This window comes from Stenella coeruleoalba, assembly GCF_951394435.1.
Source record: "Stenella coeruleoalba genome assembly, chromosome: 8".
NCBI classification, from domain to species: domain Eukaryota; kingdom Metazoa; phylum Chordata; class Mammalia; order Artiodactyla; family Delphinidae; genus Stenella; species Stenella coeruleoalba.
The window spans coordinates 96,718,790-96,742,471 of record NC_137154.1 but is presented as its reverse complement, the minus strand read 5'-3'; the positions used below and the strand labels follow the sequence as shown (position 1 = coordinate 96,742,471).

The 23,682-nt window shown below is 38.6% G+C and overlaps 1 long non-coding RNA gene across 1 annotated transcript in view; it reads left to right on the top strand.

Annotated features, from left to right (window-relative positions):
* LOC307189963 overlaps positions 1–23,682 on the top strand; it is an 84,013-nt gene that overhangs the window by 31,786 nt on the left and 28,545 nt on the right. The gene's annotated exons all lie outside the window — the stretch shown is intronic.

The window sequence follows — 23,682 nt, the reverse complement described above, 5'->3', positions numbered from 1 at the left end:
ATCCCTGGTGTACTTGTTATATCCTTTTTTATTCCAACAATTTTCTACTTTCTCCCTGACTTTTTCTTTACCAGTCATGATGTCAGGGATTTTATTTTCTCTCACTTTACTAGTCTTACTAAGCAACCATCTTTTTTTTTTTTAATTTATAAATTTATTTATTTTCGTTGCTGCATGTGGGCTTTCTCTAGCTGTGCTGAGCTGGGGATACTCTTCGTTGTGGTGCATGGGCTTCTCATTGAGGTGGCTTCTCTTGTTGCGGAGCACAGGCTCTAGGCACGCAGGCTTCAGTAGCTGTGGGACACCAACTCAGTAGTTGTGGTGCATGGGCTTCATTGCTCCATGGCATGTGGGATCTTCCCAGACCAGGGCTCAAACCCATTTACCCTGCATTGGGAGGCAGATTCTTAACCACTGTGCCACCAGGGAAGTCCCACTAAGCAACCATCTTGATGATGGTAAATAATCAAAAAAAAAAAAAGAGAGAACAAAAAGGAGAGAAAAGAAAGTAAGGAAAAGGGACTATTCATTCCATATATTAGAATGCATTTTAAATCTAGCACTGATATAAAAACAGAAATTTCAAATAGTATGGCAAAGTGGAAAATCTATAAATATGTGAAATTATGCATAAAAATTTAATATATAATGAGTATCATAAATGAGATTAATATGTGTGTATATATATTTGTGTGTGTGTCAGTATATGCATATAATATATATACTTTGTAAACCTCATCAGTAAAGTACATGAACAGTCCAATTACACAAGAGGAAAATCAACTAATAAACATTTTTAAATCTAGTATTGGTAATCATAGTAACACAAATCTAAACAGCAATAAAATACCAATTACATCTATAAATAAGAAAAAGATAAAAAAGCAAGTGTAATATTTATTTAGGTGTGTCTCCAAGATAATTTTTTTTTTTTTTTTTTTGCGGTACGCGGGCCTCTCACTGTTGTGGCCTCGCCCGTTGCGGAGCACAGGCTCCGGACGCGCAGGCTCAGCGGCCATGGCTCACGGGCCTAGCTGCTCCGCGGCACGTGGGATCTTCCCGGACCGGGGCACGAACCCGTGTCCCCTGCATCGGCAGGTGGACTCTCAACCACTGCACCACCAGGGAAGCCCAAATCATAATTTTTAAGCTCAACATTTTTAAGAATTAATCTTTAATTCATTGTGAATCCCTGTTTGACAATATGCATTAAAAATCCATAGAAATTCATATTCTTCGTTCTAATGAAGCATATCTTAAGGATTTATCTTAAAATAATTCAAAATGTAAGACTATATTCATGATGATGTTTACCACAGCGTTAAATTATAAAGTTGAAATTGGAAAAAACTTAAAATGTTCAATGATAAATGCAGTGATTAGGAAAAGCATCATCTATAAACTGGGTTAAACATGATGTGCTTCTTAAAAATTAAAAAAGTAAAGTTTGGTGTGTGTGTATCACCATTTATTGAGCACTGGCTATGAAGCAGATACTTTATATAAACTTATTTCCAAAGCTCATATTCACTCTGCAAGTTAAGTATTTTTCATTCTCAGTTTAAAGAATCTGGGTCCAGTTGCTCTGTGAGATTAAGTCACTTATTCAAGGCAGCATAGCTAGTGAGTGATGGAGCTGGGCCTTGATCCCATGCCAGTACAGTGCCTGCCACACCCAGGGCCTGGTCAAAGGGGACAGGCCTGGCTCACAATTCCTGCTGAGGGAACAGCCTTTGGTAGCACATTCTGTACCATGTGGTTTCTGCATCTTTAGCCCACCCATCCCTCCTACCACCACCGAGGCTGGGGCCTCACCTAAGGGCAGCCAATCCAGAGTCAGGCTAGTAGCTCATGATACGGTCTGTCATGGAATGCTCTGCTAGAGAGGAGATGAATTATCTAAATTCTCACTCTTATTGGTTTAATTTTAGAAATAGGGAGCGAATCAGGCAGTTGTTGGGAAAAGAGGCTGGGAGAATGTTAGACAAGCCAGAGGGCTTTTAGTAATACTCTCAAGAACACTGCTAACTAGGTGAGACAGAACTAGACTGCTAGATCACCCATGCCAGAAAGACTGAGGTGGGTTTAACTCAGGCAGAAAAAAAGTAATCAAAATATGAAGTAAAGGGAAGTAGTTGTCGACCACACTAAATTCTGCAAACAGTGCCTGTTATCTGCATAATCATATTCATTACATACTCTAGTCCCTTCATGGTCTTGTCACTTCTGCAGGCTCATGTCTTAGCTCCACGTAAGCCAAACAGTTCATGTGTCTAGGGGTGTACTGTGCTGGTGATCAGTGTTGCCTTTCAGCACCAGATTCACCCTTTCGCCTGAATGAATAAGTACATCATGCTGTCCCCTCCCTGGAAAGTATTTTCACTTGTCTAGCTTATTCCCTTGCAATCCTACAAGACTTGGCTCAAGAGAAAGTACCTCTAAGGAGCTTCCCGTGATCTTCTCCATCAAACGGAATCCACATAAGCACGATTCCACGGAGACCCTCTTGGCTATATAACAGCTTCATATCAGGAGAAGTTAATCTGAGTAATGATCAGATATAAAATGAGCAGAAAACAGAAGAGAGGAGTAGGTAGCAGATGTTACAAGGACTGACAGGAACCAACCTAATACCAATCCCTAAATGTGCTAGAGGAAAGTGCTCCCTCAAGAAAGGGAGGCACTAGCAGGTGCAAACTAGTATATATAGAACGGATAAACAACAGGTCCTACTGTATATACAGCACAGGGAACTATACTCAATATCCTGGGATAAACCGTAATGGAAAAGAATATAAAAAAGAATGTATATATATGTATAACTGAATCACTTTGCTGTACAGCAGAAATTAACACAACATTGGAAATTGACCATACCTCAATTTAAAAAATAAATTAAAAAAAAAAAAAGGGACCTCCTTGGTGGCGCAGTGGTTAAGAATCTGCCTGCCAATGCAGGGGATGTGGGTTCGAGCCCTGGTCCAGGAAGATGCCAGGTGCCGCGGGGCAACTAAGCCCGTGTGCCACAACTACTGAGCCTGCACTCTAGAGCCCGTGAGCCACAACTACTGAGCCCACGTGGCACAACTACTGAGGCCCGTGCGCCTAGAGCCTGTGCTCTGCAACGAGAGAAGCCACCACAATGGGAAGCCTGCGCACCGCAGCGAGGAGAAGCCCCCGCTCGCCGCAACTAGAGGAAGCCCACGCACAGCAACGAAGACCCAACGCAGCCAAAAACAAACAAATAAATAAATAAGGGAGGCAGACACTTGGGTTAGAATCAGTCACGTATCCTTATCTTACCTCCTGAGTTAAAGTAGATATATTTTAAGATATCTACATACATACCTGTGTATGTGTATATATATTATTATACATATATATATGTGTATGTAATTGAAAGTTTGAAATCAACAGACTTTTTATCCATTCGTAACTGGGACAAAACTGATATGGTTCTAAATTAATGAGAATGACACACTATAATCGCAATTTGTGTTACAAACTGTCTGAGGCAACCATCTGTACTACACAAATAAATTTGCCTCTGAGGCTGCAAGGCAGCACTTGCCCAGAGTCCTACGGAGAATCCAGATGCAGACTTTCCTGGCTCACTGCCTTCGCTTTATCCATTTGGCTAACCAGTTCGTGCGCAAATTTATATGTAAAATTAAAAAGCTGGCTCAGGCCTCGAGAGTGAGGTGCAGAAATAATAACAGCAATTTGTATTTACGTAAGTAGAATATTTATCCTAAGTGATCAGATCATATCAAAATGTTCTCTCATTCATTGACAGCCATTTATTCAAAGCAGAGAAAGTATAAATAAATATTTCAAAAGCATGATTTGGTGAGAAGTATACCCAGCAGTCTACATTGGTTTAAACCAGACATGGGTGTTGTGATTTGTATGTCCCTTAGGGAATGTTTCTTTAAATTCAGAAATGTTGCTTTTTACCAACTGATTGAGATCCCATAAAGTTGTATTTCTTCATCAACTGTGCCTAAGAGCTACGAAACACTAAGCTCAGAACTAGAAATAAACAAAACCGTAAGACTCGAACTTTGTAATCCAAGAAATTTACAGCTTAGTTATTCTCCCCCCACCCAGCTTTATTGAGATATAATTGACATATAGTATGGTATAAGTTTAAGGTGCGCAATGCGATGATACATGTATGTATTGCAAAATGTTTACCACAGTAAGGTTAGTTAGCACATCCTTCACTTCACACAATTACCATTGTTGTTATTGTGAGAACATTTAAAATCTAACCTTATAGCAACTTTCAGGTGTGCAATACAATGTTGTTAACTGTAGTCACCATACTGTACATTAGCCGCTCCCCCAGCAAACTTATTCCTCTTATAATTTGAAGTTTGTACCCTTTGGCCAACATCTCCTCTTCCCCCATCCCCAGCCCCTGGTAAGCATACGTCTACTCTTTGCTTCTATGAGTTCAGCCATTTTAGAGTTTACTATAAGTGAGATCATATAGCATTTGTCTTTCTCTGTCTACTTATTCTATTTAGCATAATGCCCTCAAAGTCCATTTATGTTGTCAAGAATGGCAAGAGTTCCTTTTTTTGAAGGCTGAATAAACACTCCACTGTGTATATCTATATCTATCTATATCTAAATCTAGATTCATCCATTTATAGACACTTAGGTTGTTTCCATGTCTTGGCTATTGTGAATAATGATGCGGTAACACAGAATAGTGATTTCATTTCCTTTGGATTTCTACGCAGAAGTGGAATTGCTGGATTGTATGGTAGTTGTATTTTTAATTTTTTGAGGAAACTCCATACTGCTTTCCACAGTGGTTGCACCAATTTATATTTCATCAACAATGCACAAGGGCTCCCTTTCTTCACATCCTTGCCAACACATGTTATCTCTTACCTTTTCTGATAATGACCATTTTAACAGGTGTGAGGTGATATCTCACTGTGGTCCATTTGCATTTCTCTGATGATTAGTGATGTTGAGCACATTTTCATGTGCCTGTTGGTCATTTGTTTGTCTTATTTGGAAAAATATCTATTCAGGCCCGTTGCTCATTTTTTAATAGGATTATTTGTGAGTTTTTAATTTTGCTATTGAGTTATATGAGCTCCTTTTATATTTTAGATATTAACTTCCTGTCAGAGAGATGGTTTGCAAATATTTTCTCCTATTCCATAGGTTGCCTTTCATCTTGTTCATTGTTTCTTTTGCTGTGCAGAAGCTTTTTACTTTGATGTACTCCCACTTATTGATTTCTTTCCTTTGCTGCTTGTGTTTTTAGTGTCATATCAAAAAAGCCTTGCTAAGACCAGTATCAAGGAGATTTTTATCTATGTTTTCTTCTAGGAATTTTATGGTTTCACGTATTACATTTAAGCTCTTAATCCATTTCGAGATAATTTTTGTGAGTGGTATTAGATAGGGGATCAATTTCCATTCATTTGCATGTGATTATCCAGTTTTCCCATCATGATTTATTGAAGAGACTGTCCTTTACCCATTGAGTATTCTTGGATCCCTTGTCAAATATTGGATGACTGTGTATGTGTGTATTTATTTCTGGGCTCTCCATTGTATTCCATTGGTCTTTGTGTCTTTTTTTATGCCTGTATCATGAAGTAATTGCCTTGAAATCAGGAAGTGTGATGTCTTCGCCTTTGTTCTTTCTCAAGATTGCTTTGTCTGTTGGTGGTCTTTTGTAGTTACATATGAATTTTAGGGTTGTTTTTTCTATTTCTGTAAAAAATACAACTTTGATGGAGTTTGCAGTCTGTCCTTAGATGGCTTTGGGCAGTATAAACATTTTAACAATGTCAACTCTCCCAGTTCATCAACATGAAATATCTTTACATTTATTTGTGTCATCTTCAATGTCTTTCATCAATGTCTTACAGTTTTTACTTCCTGGTTAAATTTATTCCTAAGTAGTTTATTCTTTTTGATACTATTGTAAATGGGATTGTTTTATTTCTTTCTCAGATAGTTATTGTTAGTGTACAGAAATGCAACTGATTTTTGTATATTGCTTTTGTATCCTGTAACTTCACTGGACTCATTTGGTTCTAATTTTTTTTTGCCTGCACCATGCAGCTTGCAGAATCTTAATTCCCTGACCAGGGATTGAACCCAGGCCCCTGCAGTGAAAGCACTGAGTCCTAACCACTAGACTGCCAGGGAGTTCCCTCTAATGTTTTCTTTATGGTGTCTTTAGGATTTTCTATATACAAGATTATGTCATCAGCAAACCAAGACAATTTTACTTCTTCTTTTCTGATTTGGATGCCTTTTATTTCTTCTACTTGCCTAATTGCTCTGGCTAGGACTTCTAGTACTATGCTAGATAGGAACAGTAATAGTGGGCACCCTTGTCTTGTTCCTGATCTTAGAGGGAAGCTTTCTACCTTTCACTGTTGAGTATGATGTTAGCTGTGGACTCGCCATATATTGCCTTTATTATGTTTAGGTATGTTCCTTCTATACCCACTTTGTTGAGAGTTTTTGTCATGAAACTATGTTGACTTTTGTCAAATGCTTTTTCTGCATCTATTGAGATGATCATGTGATTCACATTATTAATTTGCATGTGTTAAACCATCCTTGCATCCCAGAGATAAACCTCACTTGCTCATGATGTATGATCCTTTTAATGTGCTATTGCATTTGGTTTGCTCGTATTTTGTTGAGATTTTTCGCATCTATATGTATCAGGGATATTGACCTGTTGATATTGATCAATGTTTTCTTTTCTTTCTGGCTTTGGTAACAGAGTAATGCTGGCCTTATAAAATGAGTTTGGGAGTGTTCTCACCTCTTTAACTTTTTGGAAGAGTTTGAGAGGGATTGATATTAATTCCTCTTTAAATGTTTGGTAGGATTAATCCATGAAACCATCTTGTTATGGGCTTTTCTATGTTGGGAGGTTTTTGTTTAGCAATTCACTCTCCTTATTCATTATTGGTCTGTTCAGATTTCCTGTTTTTTTCCTGAGTCAGTTTTGGTAGGTTGTAAGTTCTAGGAATTAATCCATTTTTTCTAGGTTTGTCCAATTCGTTGACATATAATTGTTCATAGTTGTCTTTTATAATCCTTTGGGTTTCTATGTATTGGTTATGTCCCCTCTTTCATTTATAATATTATTTATTTGAGCCCTCTTTTTTTTCTTAGTAAGTCTAGTTGAAGTTTTCAGTTTTATGTAACTTTTCATAAAACCATTTTGTTACATTCTCTATTTCTGCTCAGATCTTTGTTGTTTCCTTATTTTCTGTTAATATTTGACTCTGGGCTTAGTTTTTTCTTTTTCTAGTTCCTTGAGACGTAAAGTTAGTTTGTTTATTTGAGATCTTTCTTTTTCTCTTAATATACACATTTATTGCTATAAACTTCCCACCTGAACAATTTTTGCTGTATCTCATATGTTTTGGTATGTTGTTTCCATTTTCATTTGCTCGAAGATAGTTTTTGATTTCCCTTTTGATTTCTTCTTTGACCCATTAGTTGTTCAGGAGTGAACAACCACATTTTTATGGATTGTCAAGCTTTTCTCTTTTTATTGATTTCTAATTTCATACCGTTGTGGTTGGAAAAGGTACTTGGTATGATTTCAATCTTTTTAAAATTGCTAAGTCTTGTTTTGTGGCCTAACATACAATCTATCCTAGAGAATGTGCCATGTGCGCTTAGGAATGTGTCTTCTGCTGCTTTTGGATGGAATACTCTATATATTTCTGCTAGATCCACTTGGTCTAAAATATAGTTCAAGTCCAGTGTTTCTGTATCAATTTTCTGTCTCGATGATCTATCCTTTGCTGAAAACTGGGTATTTAATTTTCCTACCATAATTGTATTGTTGTCTATTTCTCCCTTGTATCTGTTGGTGTATGCTTAATATAGTTAGGAGCACCAATGTTGCATACCTATATATTTATAATTGTTATATCCTCTTGATACATTGACCTCTTTATCATTTTATAATGACCTTCTTTGTCTCTTAATACAGTTTTTGACTTAAAGTCTATTTTGTCTGATGTAAGTGTAGCTACCCCTGCTCTCTTTTGGTTTCCATTTACATCAAATATCTTTTTTCATTCCTTCACTTTGACCCTGAGTGTGTCCTTAAAGTCACAGTGAGTCTCTGGTAGACAGCATGTAGTTGGGTCTTGTTTTTTTATCCATTCAGTCACTCTATATACTTTGGTTGGACAATTTAATCCATTTACACTTAAATTAATCATTGGTCAATAAGGACTTATTAATGTCACCTTGTTAATTGTTTTCTGGCTGTTTCATAGTTCTTTTGTTCCTTTCTTCATCTCTTGCTGTTTTCCTTTGTGCATTGAGGATTTTCAGTAGTGGTGTACTTTAATTTCCTGCTTTTTAGTGTGTCTTTACCTATTATAGATTTGGTTTTGTGGCTACCCTTATGCTTACATGAAACTTCTTTTTTTTTTTAATTTTTAAAAAAATATTTATTTGGCTGCACCAGGTCTTGAGTTGGGGCATGCGGTATCTTCATTGCAGGGGACGGGATCTTCACTGCAGCTTGCAGGATCCTTTTAGTTGCGGCATGTGGAATCTTTAGTTGTGGCATGCGGGCTCTTAGCTGCAGCATGGAGGATCTAGTTCCCTGACCAGGGGTCGAACCTGGGTCCCCTGCATTGGTAGCGCGGAAACTTAACCTCTGGACCACCAGGGAAGTCCCTACGTGAAACTTCTTATAGACAGGTTTAAGAGTCTATGTTAAGTGATAACTTAATTTCAATTGCATGTAAAAACTCTACCCTTTTATTCCCTCCTCCACATCTTATTATTTTTATGTCACAATTTACATGTTCTTATGCTGTGTATCCATTAACAGATTATTGTAGCTATAGCTATTTTTAATACTTCTGTCCTTTTACCTTTATGCTGGAGTTTAATATTAGCACCCACCATGTTACAGTATTGGAGTATTCTGAATTTGATTATATATTTTTCTAGTGTGTTTTGTATTTTCATATATATTTTCATGTTAGTAATTAGCATTCTTTCATTTCAGCTTGAAGAACTCCTTTCCACATTTCTTGTAAGGAAGGTGTAGTTATGGTGAACTCCCTCGGCTTCTGTGTGTCTGAGAGTCTTTATCTTTCCTTTATTTCTGAAGGACGACTTTGCTGGGTAGTGTATTGTTGGCTGGCAGGATTTTTTCTTTCAGCACTTTGAATGTATCATCCCACTCTTTTGCGGCCTATAATGTTTTTGCTGAGAAAGCAGCTGATAGCTCTATGGGGATTCCCTTGTAAGTCACAAGCTTCTATTCTCTTGCTGCTCTCCAGATTCTCTCTTTGTCTTTGATTTTAGACAGTAGTATTATAATATATCTTGGGGAAATCATTTAGGGTTGAAATTTTGGGGTTACCAGTTAGCTTCATGAACTTGGATGTCTAATTCCCTCCTGTTTTGGGAAGTTCTCAGCCATTATTCTTTAAGTATTTCTTTTTTTTTTTTTTCCTTGTTCTCTCAGTTTTTCTTTGAATTTATTTATTTATTTATTTAATATATCAGGTTCTTATTACTTATGTATTTTATACATATTAGTGTATATATGCCAATCTCAATCTCCCAATTCAGAAAATATGGAATGCTTCACAAATTTGTGTGTCATCCTTGCGCAGGGGCCATGCTAATCTTGTCTGTTTCATTCCAATTTTAGTATATGCACTGCCAAAGCGAGCACAAGTAAGTTTTCTTTCCCTTTCTCCTCTCTTTCCCTTCTGGGACTCTAATAATGCATCACTTGTTTCTTTTAAGGATGCCCCATAAGTTCTGTAGGGTTCTTTTCATTCCTTTTCATTTTTTTTCTTTTTGTTCCTCTGACTGGATAATTTCAAATGATCTGTCTTTGAATTATTGATTGATGCTTTCTTCTGCTTATCCAGTCTGCTATTGAACTTCTCTGTTGAATTCTTCAGGTCAGTCATTGTATTTTTCATCTCCAAAATTTTTGTTTAGTTCTTTCTTGTGTTTTCTCTTTGTTGAACTTCTCATTTTCTTTCATATTGTTTTCCTGATTTTCTTAAATTGTTTGTCCGTGTTCTCTTGTAGCTCTCTGAGCATCTCGAGAACAATTATTTTGAATTCTTTATCAGGCATTCATGTATCTTCATTTTCTTGAGGTTACTGGAAGTTTACTGTGTTCCTTCAGTGGTGTCATGGTTCCATGACTCTTTGTGATCTCTCTAGCCTTGTATGTGAAGAAACAGTCCCTTTCAGATGTTATGGACTGACCTTGGTAAGGAAAGACCTCTGCAGCATGCTGGAGCATGTTGTGACTCTAGGTCCATACATGTGGGGACTTGTGATGGTCCACGTCCAGGGGTTATGATGTCTCATCAGCTTGGGCTGCTAGGGTCCATGACATCAACAACTGCATGGTCCTAGACAAGGGCTGCAAGGGTCTGCAGTGGCTGCAGGGCCTGTTAGAGTCCTCCTTGGTGCCTCCAGTTCCAGCGGCTAGGGACCAGGGCAGGCAGTGGTGGTGGCCAGAGCTGGTGATGTGCAGACACTTGTCTGTGGGGGCTGGGTACAGATGCCTTGTAGTGGCATGGGCCAGGTACAGAGAAGCACATAGTGGTGGTGGCCAGGGTCAGCAGCAAGGCGCCAGGGCCAACTTCGGGTGCATTAGCAGCTGCACGGGCCCTGGCTCTCAGTGTCCACTCTGTGGCTACAGGGTCTCCCTATGGGCACAGCATAGCTGTGGAGGCCAGCAATAGGAGTTGGCCTGGGGACAGGCAAGTGCATAGGTGGAGGGTCTAGCTGCAGGTGAATTGAGGACAGGCCAGTGTCAGCAGACAGGGCTGGATCCAGGCCCACAAGCCACTGTAGGGCCCCTGGCTATTGGCATTCACTCCTGTGCCTGCAGGATCTCCTCAAGGGTGTGCACATAGCAGTGGAGACTAGTGATGGAAGTCAGGCCAAGCGTGTGCAGGTGCACAGCTAGAGGGGCTAGCTAGCCCCAGGTGTGCACAGAGTGTGCGGAGGGGTCCACTGCCAGGGGCTAGGCTGGCATCTTGTATTCATATAGCCACAGAGGCTGGGGCTGGCTGCCAGTATGGATCCTGGCTTTAGGGGTGGGGGAAGTTGAGGATGGATGCTCAGGTGGCTGGCATCTGTGACCAGGAAAACCTTTGGAGGAAGTCTCAATGGTGGACTCTGTAGGGGGTCCATGCTGGCTCTGCTGGGCATTGGTTTCTTCAGTGGCAAAAGCTGCTGGTGTCCTCTGCAGAGCAGGTCACTGGGAACCACGGTCGCTCCACTATGTGGCTAATACTGATAGCCCTGCTTTTCTTCCTTGTCCCTAGCTATGTCTATATGTCTCAGCTTTTTCAGTTTCTGGGTGGGGTGAGACCAAAGTGAGCCCCTTGTGCAGTGCCCTAAGCATCTGATAAAGCTCTCACTCTCCCTTTCCCAGCGAGGGGAGCTCTTCAAGCTGGGGAGCTCCCTCCTGGTGCTGAGCAGGGTTCACCTGGGGGATGGGATGATGCAGGCAACATGATTCTGTTCTTCATTTTTTGTGTGGTTATTCTCAGGTGTTTTGTTCTACTGTGTTGCTGAAGTTTCTTAAGTGGACTCTGAACTCCCTCAGAGCCATTTTTGTTTGGGGATAGCTGTCTAATTGTTGGTCTTTGTCAGGGGCTGGAGGGTGGTGTCTCCTACTCTGCCACAATGGTCATGTCACTCAGCATAATCTTTCTTAACAGTAATTTTGCACCGCTTGTAAAAATAAGACACATACTCTAGTATGCTTTTAAAAATATCTTATTACGGATTTAATACAGACTAATTGTAAAAAATTTAAAACTACAGAAAAGTAAAAAGAAGAAAATGAAGCCATCTGCAATCTTAATACTCAAAAATAACTACTGTTAACCAGTCGGTACACTTTTCTTTTAGTCTTTTTTAAATGCTCATATTAAAATATAAATTTTACATAGTTCATACAGATCTTAATTTTCAAATGAAACAATGTGAATTTTCTGAAGTGGCAAAATATTCTTCACAAACTTTATTTTAAAGACTGCAAACTTCTTTATTATATACAGCCATTAAATATTATTTTTTACACACATCTGATTACGTCAATTCCCCATTGCTCTCAGGTTTAAGTACAAACTGGGCATGCCTACGAGACTGTTCTTAAACTTTCCCTTGCCTTGTCTCATGCTTCTTTTTCCTCCTTTATGTTCTAGACCGAGGGTGTACTCACTCAGTTTCCATGTATATATTCTCTCTCACTTCCAGGACTCTGTCCATGCTGATCATTCTAACACATTATTATTCTTTTTCCTCTCCATCACTTAGTTCTACCCACTTCTGCTCCCACTCATGTTTTCTAATTAACACCTACTAATCTCTGATGGAAGGAGAAGGTATAGACAGAAGAAAAGAGGGAAGCCTCTGATCAAGTCCTTGGAACAGAATAGAGTTCATACGTAGACCCAGGCATGTATCGTCAACTGATTTTGACTAGAGAGAGAAGGTAATTAAATGAAGAAACGACAGTCTTTTCAACAAACGGTGCTGGAACAGCACGGTATTTTTATAGAAAGGAAGAATTTCAACCTTTACCTCACACCATACATAAAAATTAACTCAAAATAAATCATGGACCAAAATGTAAACATTTAAACTACACAACTTCTAGCTAAAACCAGAATATAATCTTTGAGATTTTGGAGTCAGCAAATAATTCTTAGATAGGACACAAAAGCATGAATCATAAGAGAAATAAATTCGTAAAATGAACTTCATCGAAATTAAAATCTGCTCTCTTGAGCACCATTTAAAAAATGAAAGACAAGCTGAAAAGTGGGGAAAAAATTTTACAATACATGTAAGTGACCCAGGACTTATCTAGAATATAGAGAACTCTTGTATCTCAGTAATAAGAAAACAGCCCATAAAAAATAAGCAAAAGAGGGACTTCCCTGGTGGCGCAGTGGTTGAGGGTCCGCCTGCCGATGCAGGGGACGCGGGTTCGTGCCCCGGTCCGGGAAGATCCCACATGCCGCGGAGCGGCTGGGCCCGTGAGCCATGGCCGCTGAGCCTGCGCGTCCAGAGCCTGTGCTCCGCAACGGGAGAGGCCGCAACAGTGAGAGGCCCGTGTACCGCAAAAAAAAAAAAAAAAAAAAAAAGCAAAAGATTTAAACAAACACTTTACAAAAAATATATGCAAATGGCCCATGAGCACATGAGATGTTAAACATCATTAGTCATCAGGGAAATGAAAATTATAACCACAATGAGATATCACAATACATCTATTAGAATGACTAAAAAAAGATGGACAGTGACAAGTGTGGTGAGGTGTGGAGTGACTGGAACTCTGATGATTGGTAAAGAGAATGTAAAATGGTACAACCACTTTGGAAACAGCTTGGCATTTCTCATAAATTTAAAGATCCACTTTATGACCCAGCAGTTCAACCCAAAGTATTTATCCAAGTGAAATGAAAATACATGTCCACACAAAGACTGGTACATGAATGTTCATAGCAGTTTTCTTTGTAGAAACCCCAAACTGGAAGCATCCCAAATGTCTATCAACAGGTAGATGGCTTCCATACTGCTCACTAATAAAAACGAATGAACCACTGATATATGAAATAACATAGATAAATCTCAGAAACATGCTGAGCAAAATAAGTCAGAAAAAAAGAAAATATACAATCCCATTAATATAAAACTCTAGGAAAAATTTAAAGTATAAAAACAGAAAGTGTGTCAGTGGTTGTCTAGGATCAGGGTGGTTGTGGGGATTGATTGGAAGGGGCATAAGGGTACCTTTGGGGGTGAGGGACATGTTCTATATCTTAATTGTGGTAGTGGTTGCTACAGAGATGTATATATTTGTCAGAATTCATTAAACTGTACACTTAAGATGTGTACCTTTTATTATCTGTAAATTATACATCAATAAATTTGATTTTTAAAAAGTGTGTCCATTGCTATTGAGAAGTTTGGTTAGTCAAGGACAGAGAAGGGACTATTGCAAATGGCAATATTAAAAGTCATGGGTGACTTAATTAAGAATAGTTTCAATGAAGGGATGAAGAATAAAACCTGACTGAAGCAGGTTGAAGAGAGAATGGTGGTTGAGACAGTGGAAATACAGCTGCACATAATTCTTTCAAGGATTTTTGCTATGAACGGAAGCAGAGAAATTGGGTGGTACTTGAGAGGCATGTGGGAGTCAAGGGAAAGCTTGGGGTTATTAAGGCATAAGTGTATGCCGAGGGGAATGATCCAGTAAAGAGAGTGAGATTGATGATACAGGAGAAAAAGAAAGTATTGCCGGAGAAAGTTGTTGAGAAGGCGAGAGCATGTGGGATATTAAGCACAAGAGGAGATACTTACCTTTCATAGGAGCTGGTGTACATTGTCCACTGTAACAGCAGAGAAGGCAGGTTAGGTGGGTACAGATGCATGGAGATTGGTAGATTTGCTGGTGGGAGAGTGAAGGATTACTCATCTGATGGCTGGTTTTTCTTAGTGAATTAAGAATGAGTGGGGTAGAAGGTGGAGGCTTAGGGAGGGAGATTAAGGTGGGAAACAGTCTCTGGAGAGAGAGAGAATTCACTAGAAAATATAGCACGACTGGTTGAGATGACTGCCCACTGGAGAAGTTTTAGTCATTCATTCAAAGGGAAACCAGTGGGCAGAGGTGTGCGGCTTTCTCTAGCAGTGCTCAGCTTATGGGCTGCAGGCATGTAGAGCACAGAATCTTGCACTGAACTAAGGTTGACACTTTGCAGGTGATTATGCAGAAAAAGCTGGGCAGAGGTTTTAGTGTGGTTGCAAGGGAGTGGTTATATAATGGACCATAGAATCTAAGGTAGGTAATAAGGGAGTGATGGCAAGAAGGGTGTGATAGATGGAGAAGTGGTCAGATCAATAGCTTGCAGGCTCTGCCGGGATCAGAGAATTGCTAGAATGGGAGTAAATGAGCTGAAAGGCTAAGAGTTGGAGTATGCTCCAGGAGTATGAAGCTTGAAATCAAGCTTTGAGATTGGGTTCAATTCTTTAGATGATGAGGTTACGTAAGGGTATGACAATGGAAATGATGGCTGAGGGGCAGGTGGAAGTCAGAGACCTGACAAGTCCAAGGCATTTGAAATCACCAAGCATGATGACAGGAGTAGAGATAGAAAGGAGGGCAAGTGAGCCAGGACTAGAGGTACAAGTAAATGAGAGTGAGTGACCAAATAGGACTCAGTAGGTGACAACCACCTGGAAGAGGAGCAGTTGTGAAGTCTGATGGCCGGCTTGTCTTTACTCTGAACCACTGAATACTATTTCCCCCTTTATATAGTTTTGAAGGGGGAGAGAAGGAAGGAAAACAAAATAGATTGTATCTATGTTCTTAAAGTGTTGAATTTTCCTCTCTATTTTACTGATTTCAAGTCCACCTTGAATCACCTAATCATACTTTGCTGGATGAGTAAAGTTTGAGAGCTCTCCGCTGATGGGATTAAAAGTGTTTGGAAGGATTTTCTTGACGATAACCCGATGCAAACAGCCATTTACAGCACTGTGAATGCAATTGCTACTGAAGGGATTAAATAACAGCTGAACCTTATTAACTATGTTATATGTGGCCCAAAGATCCAACTTTTTAAAAAAATTAATTAATTTATTTTTGGCTGCGTTGGGTCTTCTTTGCTGCGCAAGGGCTTTCTCTAGTTGCGGTGAGCAGGGGCTACTCTTCGTTGCGGTGCGCGGGCTTCTCATTGCGGTGGCTTCTCTTGTTGCAGAGCACGGGCTCTAGGTGCGCGGGCTTCAGTAGTTGTGGCTCACGGGCTCCAGAGCGCAGGCTCAGTAGTTGTGGTGCATGACCTTAGTTGCTCCGTGGCGTGTGGGATCTTCGTGGACCAGGGATGGAACCTATGTCCCTGCATTGGCAAGCGGATTCTCAACCACTGCCCCACCAGGGAAGTCCGATCCAACTATTTTTATTCAGAGTTATGCCAAGACCCCATTTACTGTGTGGGGCAGACACTCATGCCCAGCATCCTCATTTCTCCTTGTGGTGTCACTCAAATTTTAAAAATCTATTATTAATAAATATATTAAAAACAATTACGTACCATGTTGAATACCTACCATGTGCCAGACACTTGGCTAGCTATAATATTAATATCAATATTAACATTAATTGAATCTTATTATGTTCCAGGCATTTATGCTTTGACTGTGTAATCTAATTTACTCTTCACAGTAGCCAGATGAAGGGTTAAAGCTAAGATGAAGAGATTATGGTTCAAAAATTCTTGCCTAAGATCTCATAGTTATTAAAACTGAATGCAAATGGGGTTCAAAAGTCTGAAGTTGACTCTGAGGTTTCTGCATGAACATTATGTCCTATTTGCTGTACAACGATCCTTACTACATGCAGAGGTGAATGGTCCCCTGAATGGAAGGAGGAGGGAGGTAGACCTCTCAACAAATAGGTACAAGACCACAATGGGTGCTAGGAGGAAGGCTTGAATTACGTAGTAAGTGGTGAGCTCAAGAGCCACGTCAAAGGAAAAATATTCAGCATTTAGCAGATTGACTAGTTGCCTGGCTACAGTAACAGCCTCCTAGGTGGTGGGCTCCTGTCACCAGGCCTTTCCTTCCATACCATTCTGAATATCACTGCTAGAGGTCATCTTCCTAAAACACCTGTGCACTTGCTCAGTTTTTTCCTGTGTCGTATCCAAACATCTGCACTTAGGTTTTAATTCCCATGCTTTTTTTTTTTCCTTTTTTTTCTGGGTGGTGGGAAAACAGGTGATTTTAATTTTCTTTTTTTAAACATCTTCATTGGAGTATAATTGCTTTACAATGTTGTGTTAGTTTCTGCTGTATAACAAAGTGAATCAGCTATATGTATACATATATCCCCATATACAAAAATAAACTCAAAATGGATTAAAGACCTAAATGTAAGGCCAGAAACTATGAAACTCTTAGAGGAAAACATAGGCAGAACACTCGATGACATAAATCACAGCAGGATCCTTTTTTGACCCACCTCCTAGAGAAATGGAAATAAAAACAAAAATAAACAAATGGGAGCTAATGAAAAGCTTTTGCACAGCAAAGGAAACCATAGACAAGAGGAAAAGACAACCCTCAGAATGGGAGAAGATATTTGCAAATGAAGCAACTGACTAAGGATTAATCTCCCATGGTTTTTAATGAAGTTATTTCTAAGAACTCTTAAGAACTCCAGCAGGAGTAAACATGTGTGGGGCTTTCTGTCCCAGACTCCCTCTGTCCCAATTCCTCTGAGTAATTGCCTTCTCTGCTGTGCCCATACCCACCCCTCCCCATGGTCCCCCCTCCATGGCAGGAAACAGGCCACCAGCATTCCTGCATTTGACGAGTATTCCTTTCCTACAGGAGAGGCTGAACTCTTTCTCAGTTTCAGTGCTAAAACCCTAGGTTGGGACTTTTCATTCGAGTTGAAAGAAAACTCTGAAAAAATGAATCACAGCCAACAGCAGGCGGTAAAAGGGTGGGAGGGTGCGGGTACATCCTCCTCTATATCCACAATACAAGGAGCATTGTGTCCAAACATGGAGAGAGAGAAAGCAAGAGAATGCTAGAGCAAGCATGGTTTCTTTGTTAAGTATGTTAACATTTGGGGAATCTGAGAAGAGGCATAAGATTTATCTTCTAAGATATCGGAAAATTCTTTGAACTATTTTTAAACCTTTCTATAAGTCTGAAATTAGTCCAAAACAAATGTTCAGCAAATTTTGTGATATGTGTGGGCTTTTTTTTTTTTTAACCAGAATAAAAATGTAAAATAAAATAAAATACAAGTGGTATCTGGGAGGGGACGGTCAGCTTCAGTTTCCATGGTGCGTGTCACTCCCACTGCCCTGCACTTGATTTTGCACAGGTACCTTGACGACCTAGCCTCGTGAAGGTGTTTCAAGGGATGTGCAGCTAGAATGACCTTACTGGGGAGGATATTGAGCACAGGGTCTAGGGATTTTGATGTTATTTTAGATCAGCAAACAGGTCATTGGTGGTTTTGAACAGTCAAGCAATATTGTTTCGAAAGAGAACTCTATGTGGAGGACAATTTGGAAGCAGAGTGACCTCAGGGAGACTTAACTAAGAACAATGGAAAAGGAAAGGAGAAATGTGAGCTAAATTTTAAAGGAAGAACTGACAGATTTGGCTACTGCTGGTGGTACCATTGATGGAAATGGGGGACACTGGATGTGTCTGGGGATACGTAAACATAGAGAGCTACAGAGCATTATAAATAGTGCCAGAGAAAAAGTAGAGGGACTTCCCTGGCGGTCCAGTGCTTAAGACTCCACGCTTCCACTGCAGGGGGCATGGGTTCAATCCTTGGTCGGGGCACTAAGATCTCCGCATGCTGTGTGGCACACCCGAAAAAAAAAACAACAACATAAGAAAAAAACAAATAAATCTAACCTGAGCAAAAAAAAAAAAAAAAAAGGAGAATCACCTTATGAAAAAAAGGCATGGATAAAATCATAAGGTGGGTAAATATTTACGTAATGGGGGGTATTTCTAAATATGACATCAAACAGAGAAAGCTTGGACTATAAAATTTAAAAAATATATTTATTTATTTATTTGGCTGTGCTGGGTCTTAGTTGCAGTATGTGGGATCTCTTAGTTGCAGCATGCAGAATCTAGTTCCCTGACCAGGGATCGAACCTGGGCCCCCTGCATTGGAAGCATGGAGTTTTAACCACTGGACCATCAGGAAAGTCCCGAACTATAAAATTTTAAATTGTATAGATTTTTTAAACCCCCCACACACAAATTAAAAAGTAAATGAATGACCTGAGAATAAACTTTGCAATGTACATTTATATATCTATTTAAGATATATTCTCAATATCAGTAAAGCCATAGTAAAAGACAAACTCCCAATTATGAAATTGGTTAAAGGCAGCCAATTTACAAAAGAAAACACACATATGGCTAAAGGAAGGAAGGGAGGGAGGGAGGGAGAAAAGAAAGTAGTTCAGTCATTAACAGTCAGATAATTAAATTAGAAAAGCTACTGTGTTCCACCCATCAAATTACAAAGAGTCAAAAATGATAGTAAGCTGGGGAGTTTGGGGAGTTATGCGAAGAAACAGGCAGTAACATACGTGATTGGTGGGAGCAGAAGTTTTTCTGGAAGAAATGTACATACCTATTGTCCAGCACTTTCCTTTCTAGAAATTAATCCAGAGTAAGTAATCATAAGTGTATACAGTAACTTATCTACAAGAATATTCATTAAAAGTGTTTAATATAATAAAATTTATTGCAAATGAAGCAACTGACAAAGGATTAATCTCCAAAATTCACAAACAGCTCATGCAACTCAATATCAAAAACCAAACAGCCCAATCCAAAAATGGGAAGAAGATCTAAATAGACATTTCTCCAAAGAAGATATACAGATTGCCAACAAACACATGAAAGAATGCTCAACATCATTAATCATTAGAGAAATGCAAATCAAAACTACAATGAGATATCATCTCACACCAGTCAGAATGGCCATCATCAAAAAATCTACAAACAATAAATGCTGGAGAGGGTGTGGAGAAAAGGGAACGCTCTTGCACTGTTGATGGGAATGTAAACTGATACAGCCACTATGGAGGACAGTATGGAAATTCCTTAAAAAACTACAAATAGAACTACCATACAACCCAGCAATCCCACTACTGGGCATACACCCTGAGAAAATCATAATTCAAAAAGAGTCATGTACCACAATGTTCATTGCAGCTCTATTTACAATAGCCAGGACATGGAAGCAACCTAAGTGTCCACCAACAGATGAATGGATAAAGAAGATGTGGCACATATATACAATGGAATATTACTCAGCCATAAAAAGAAATGAAATTGAGTTATTTGTAGTGAGGTGGATGGACTAGAGTCTGTCATAAAGAGTGAAGTAAGTCAGAAAGGGAAAAACAAATACTGTATGCTAACACATATATATGGAATCTAAAAAAAAAAAAAGGTCACGAAGAACCTAGGGGCAAGATGGGAATAAAGACGCAGACCTACTAGAGAATGGACTTGAGGATACTGGGAGGGGGAAGGGTAAGCTGGGACAAAGTAAGAGAGTAGCATGGACATATATACACTACCAAACGTAAAATAGATAGCTAGTGGGAAGTAGCCGCATAGCACAGGGAGATCAGCTCGGTGCTTTGTGACCACCTAGAGGGGTGGGATAGGGAGGGTGGGAGGGAGGGAGACGCAAGAAGGAAGAGATATGGGGACATATGTGTAGGTATAACTGATTCACTTTGTTATAAAGCAGAAGCTAACACACCATTGTAAAGCAATTATACTCCAATAAAGATGTTTAAAAAAATAAATAAAATAAAATAAAATAATAAAATTTAAAACAACCTAAATGTATAAATTAGGGGATTGCTTAGATAAATTATGGTAATAAAATGCTCAGTAGCCATTATAAATGTTATTATAGATGTATATCATAAGGATGAAGAGTTATTCAGTAAAAAGAAAAAGAGAAGAACAAAAATCATGTATATTGTAATATCATTCTTGTTAAAAAATTCAAAGATAAAAATCTGGAAGTACCTGTATCAAAATAATATTAATAAAATTGTTTGTGAAGGCCAGGTATGGAAATTATTTCTTTCCCTCATGTTTTCTTACTGTATTTTCTAATGTTTGTACAAATAGTTTTATTACTTTTATAATCTTTTTAATTATACTTTTTTAGTTTAGCAATCTTAGATTTATAGGAAAGTTGAAAAGATAATAGATCCCTACATCCTTTGCCCAGTTTCATCTATTGTTGTTGCTTTATTGAGATATATTTCACACACCGTACAAGTCACCTATTTAAAGTATACAATTCAGTAGTTCTTAATATATTCACAGAGTTGTACAATCATCACCATACTCAATTTTAGAACATTTTCATCACTTCAAAATTAAATCTTATACCCATTGGCAGTCCCCATTTTCCCTCAGCGTAGACAACCAACACTCTACTTTTTGTCTCTATAGATTTGACTATTCTGAACATTTCACATTAAAGGAGTTATACAGTATGTAGCCTTTTGTGACTGATGATGTTTTCAAGGTATGTCCATGTTGCAGCATGTTTAAGTACTTCATTCCTTTTGATTTCTGCATAATATTCCATTGTAGGGAGATACCATATTTTATTTTTCTATTCATCAGTGGAAGGACACTTGGGTTGTTTCCACTTTTTGGCTATTATGAATAATACTGCTATGAACATTAGTGTACACGTTTTTGTGTGGACATGTGCTTTTAATTCTTTTGGATGTATACCTAGGAGCAGAATTGCCGGGTCATATGGTAACTCTATGTTTAATGTTTTGAGGAACTGCCAGAATGTTTTCCAAAGGCACTACACCATTTTACATCCCCACAGCAGTGTATGAGGTTTCCAATTTCTTAATATCCTTGGCAATACTTGTTATATTGTCTTTGTTATTCTAGCCATCTTAGTGGAAAAGTGAAATGTTATCTCATCGTGGTTTGAATTTGCATTTTCCTAAGGACTCACGATGCTGAGCATCTTTTCAGGTCCTTATTGGTCATTCGTATGTCTTCTTTGGAGAAATACCTATTCAGATAATTTGCCCATTTTTAATTCAGATTATTTGGGTTTTTTCTTGTTGAATTATTAGGGTTCATTATATATTCTAGACACAAGTCTTTTATCAGATATATGATTTGTAAATACCTTCTCCTATTCTGTGGGTTGTCTTTTCACTTTTTTGATGGTGCCCTTTCAGCAAAAAAGTTTTTAATTTTGATTAAGTCAAATTTATCTATTTTTTGCTTTTGGTGTCTTATCTACGGAGCCATTGCCTAACCCAAAGGAATAATTATCTAAGAGTTTACTCAAGAAATGTAACTGTTAGCCTTTACATTTAGGTCTATGACTCATTTTGAATTAATCTTTGTGTATAGTATGAGAGAGGGGTTCAAATTCATTCTTTTGCATGTGGATATCCAGTTGTCCCAGCACCATTTGTTGAAAAGACTATTCTTTCCCCATTGACTTGTCTTGATCCCCTTGTCAAAAATCACTAAACTATGAATGTATGGGTTTATTTCTGGACTCTCAACTCTATCCCATTGATTTAAATAGGCATATGCCAGTACCACACAGTCTTAGTTACTGTAACTTTGTATTAAGTTTTAAAGTTGAAGAGTGTGAATCATTCTAGTTTGTTATTTTTTTTTCAAGATTCTTTTGGCTATCTAGGTCCCTTGTATATTCTTATGTACTTTAGGGTCAGCTTCCCAATTTCTGGGGGAAAAAAGGTAGGTGGAATTTTGATAAGGATTGCATTTTGACTCTGTGAATCAATTTAGAGAGTCCTTCCATCTGTAATGGGTTGAATGGTGGCCCCTAAAGGATAGGTTACGTCCTAAACTCTGGAACCTGTGAATGTGGATTTTTCTGGAAAGTGACTCTTTATAGATGTAATTAAGTTAAGGGCTTCAAAATAAGATCATCTTGGATTTACAGCTAAATCCAATGACAGTTGTTCTTATAAAAGTAGAGGGAGATTTTAAGACTCAAGACACGCAGGGGAGAAGACCATGTGAAGATGGAGGCAGAGGTTGGAGTCATATAACCAACCCCAAACCAAAAAATGCCTGGAGCCACCAGAAGCTGGAAGAGGCAAGGAAAGATTCAGAGGGAGGATATCCTTGAGGACACCTTGAGTTCAGACTTCTGACCTCCACAGCTGTGGGAGAGAATAGATTTCTATTGTTTTAGGCTACCCACTTTGTGGTAATTTGTTACAGTAGCTGTAAGAAACTAATACATAATCAAACAGCATTAAATCTTCCAACCCATGAATATGGTATATGTTTCCACTCATTTAGGCCTTCTTTAATTTCTTTCAATGATGTTTTACAGTTTTCAATATACCCATCTTTCCGTTCTTCTGTTAAATTTATTCCTAAGGATTTTGTTCTTATCGATGCTATTATAAATAGACTTTAAATTTTTAAATTCTTGGATTGTATAGAAATACAGTTGTTTCTTGTGTCTGCAACTTTGTTGAACCTGATTATTAGCTCTGATAGGTTTTTTGCATATGTGGATTTCTTGAGGTTTTATAAAAATAACACCATGACATCTGCATATAGAAATACTTTTGCTTCTTCCTTTCTTAGCTAGACGCCTTCCTTTTTTTCTTGCCATTTTGTCCTGGCTTGAACCTCCAGTACAATGTTAAATGGAAGTGGTGAGAGCATGTGCACAGCATTATGCAACTACGTGGCCCTCTAGATTCCCAGGAATATGTCAGATAATTGCAAAGCCCCACATAAATATCTTATTCCTCAACTTTTTATTTTATCCCCAGTTTTTTTGTTATCCTGTTGTGTTTTGAATGAACACCAGCTCCTTTTTGCTACCTTCAGTGGTTTCCAGGCTGCTGGTTTTAACTGTGATTGTGGGCTGTTGGTTTTCAGGGTTATCATAGAGTGAGAAAGGGTTGGAAATAGGGCAAGTTAAATGGCACAAGGCTCATTGTTCTTATCAAGATTCAGCCTTTTTTCTTGAAAAAATGTTCCCTGATTGTTTATAGCCTTTGATTAATTTCCAGAGTTCCGAAA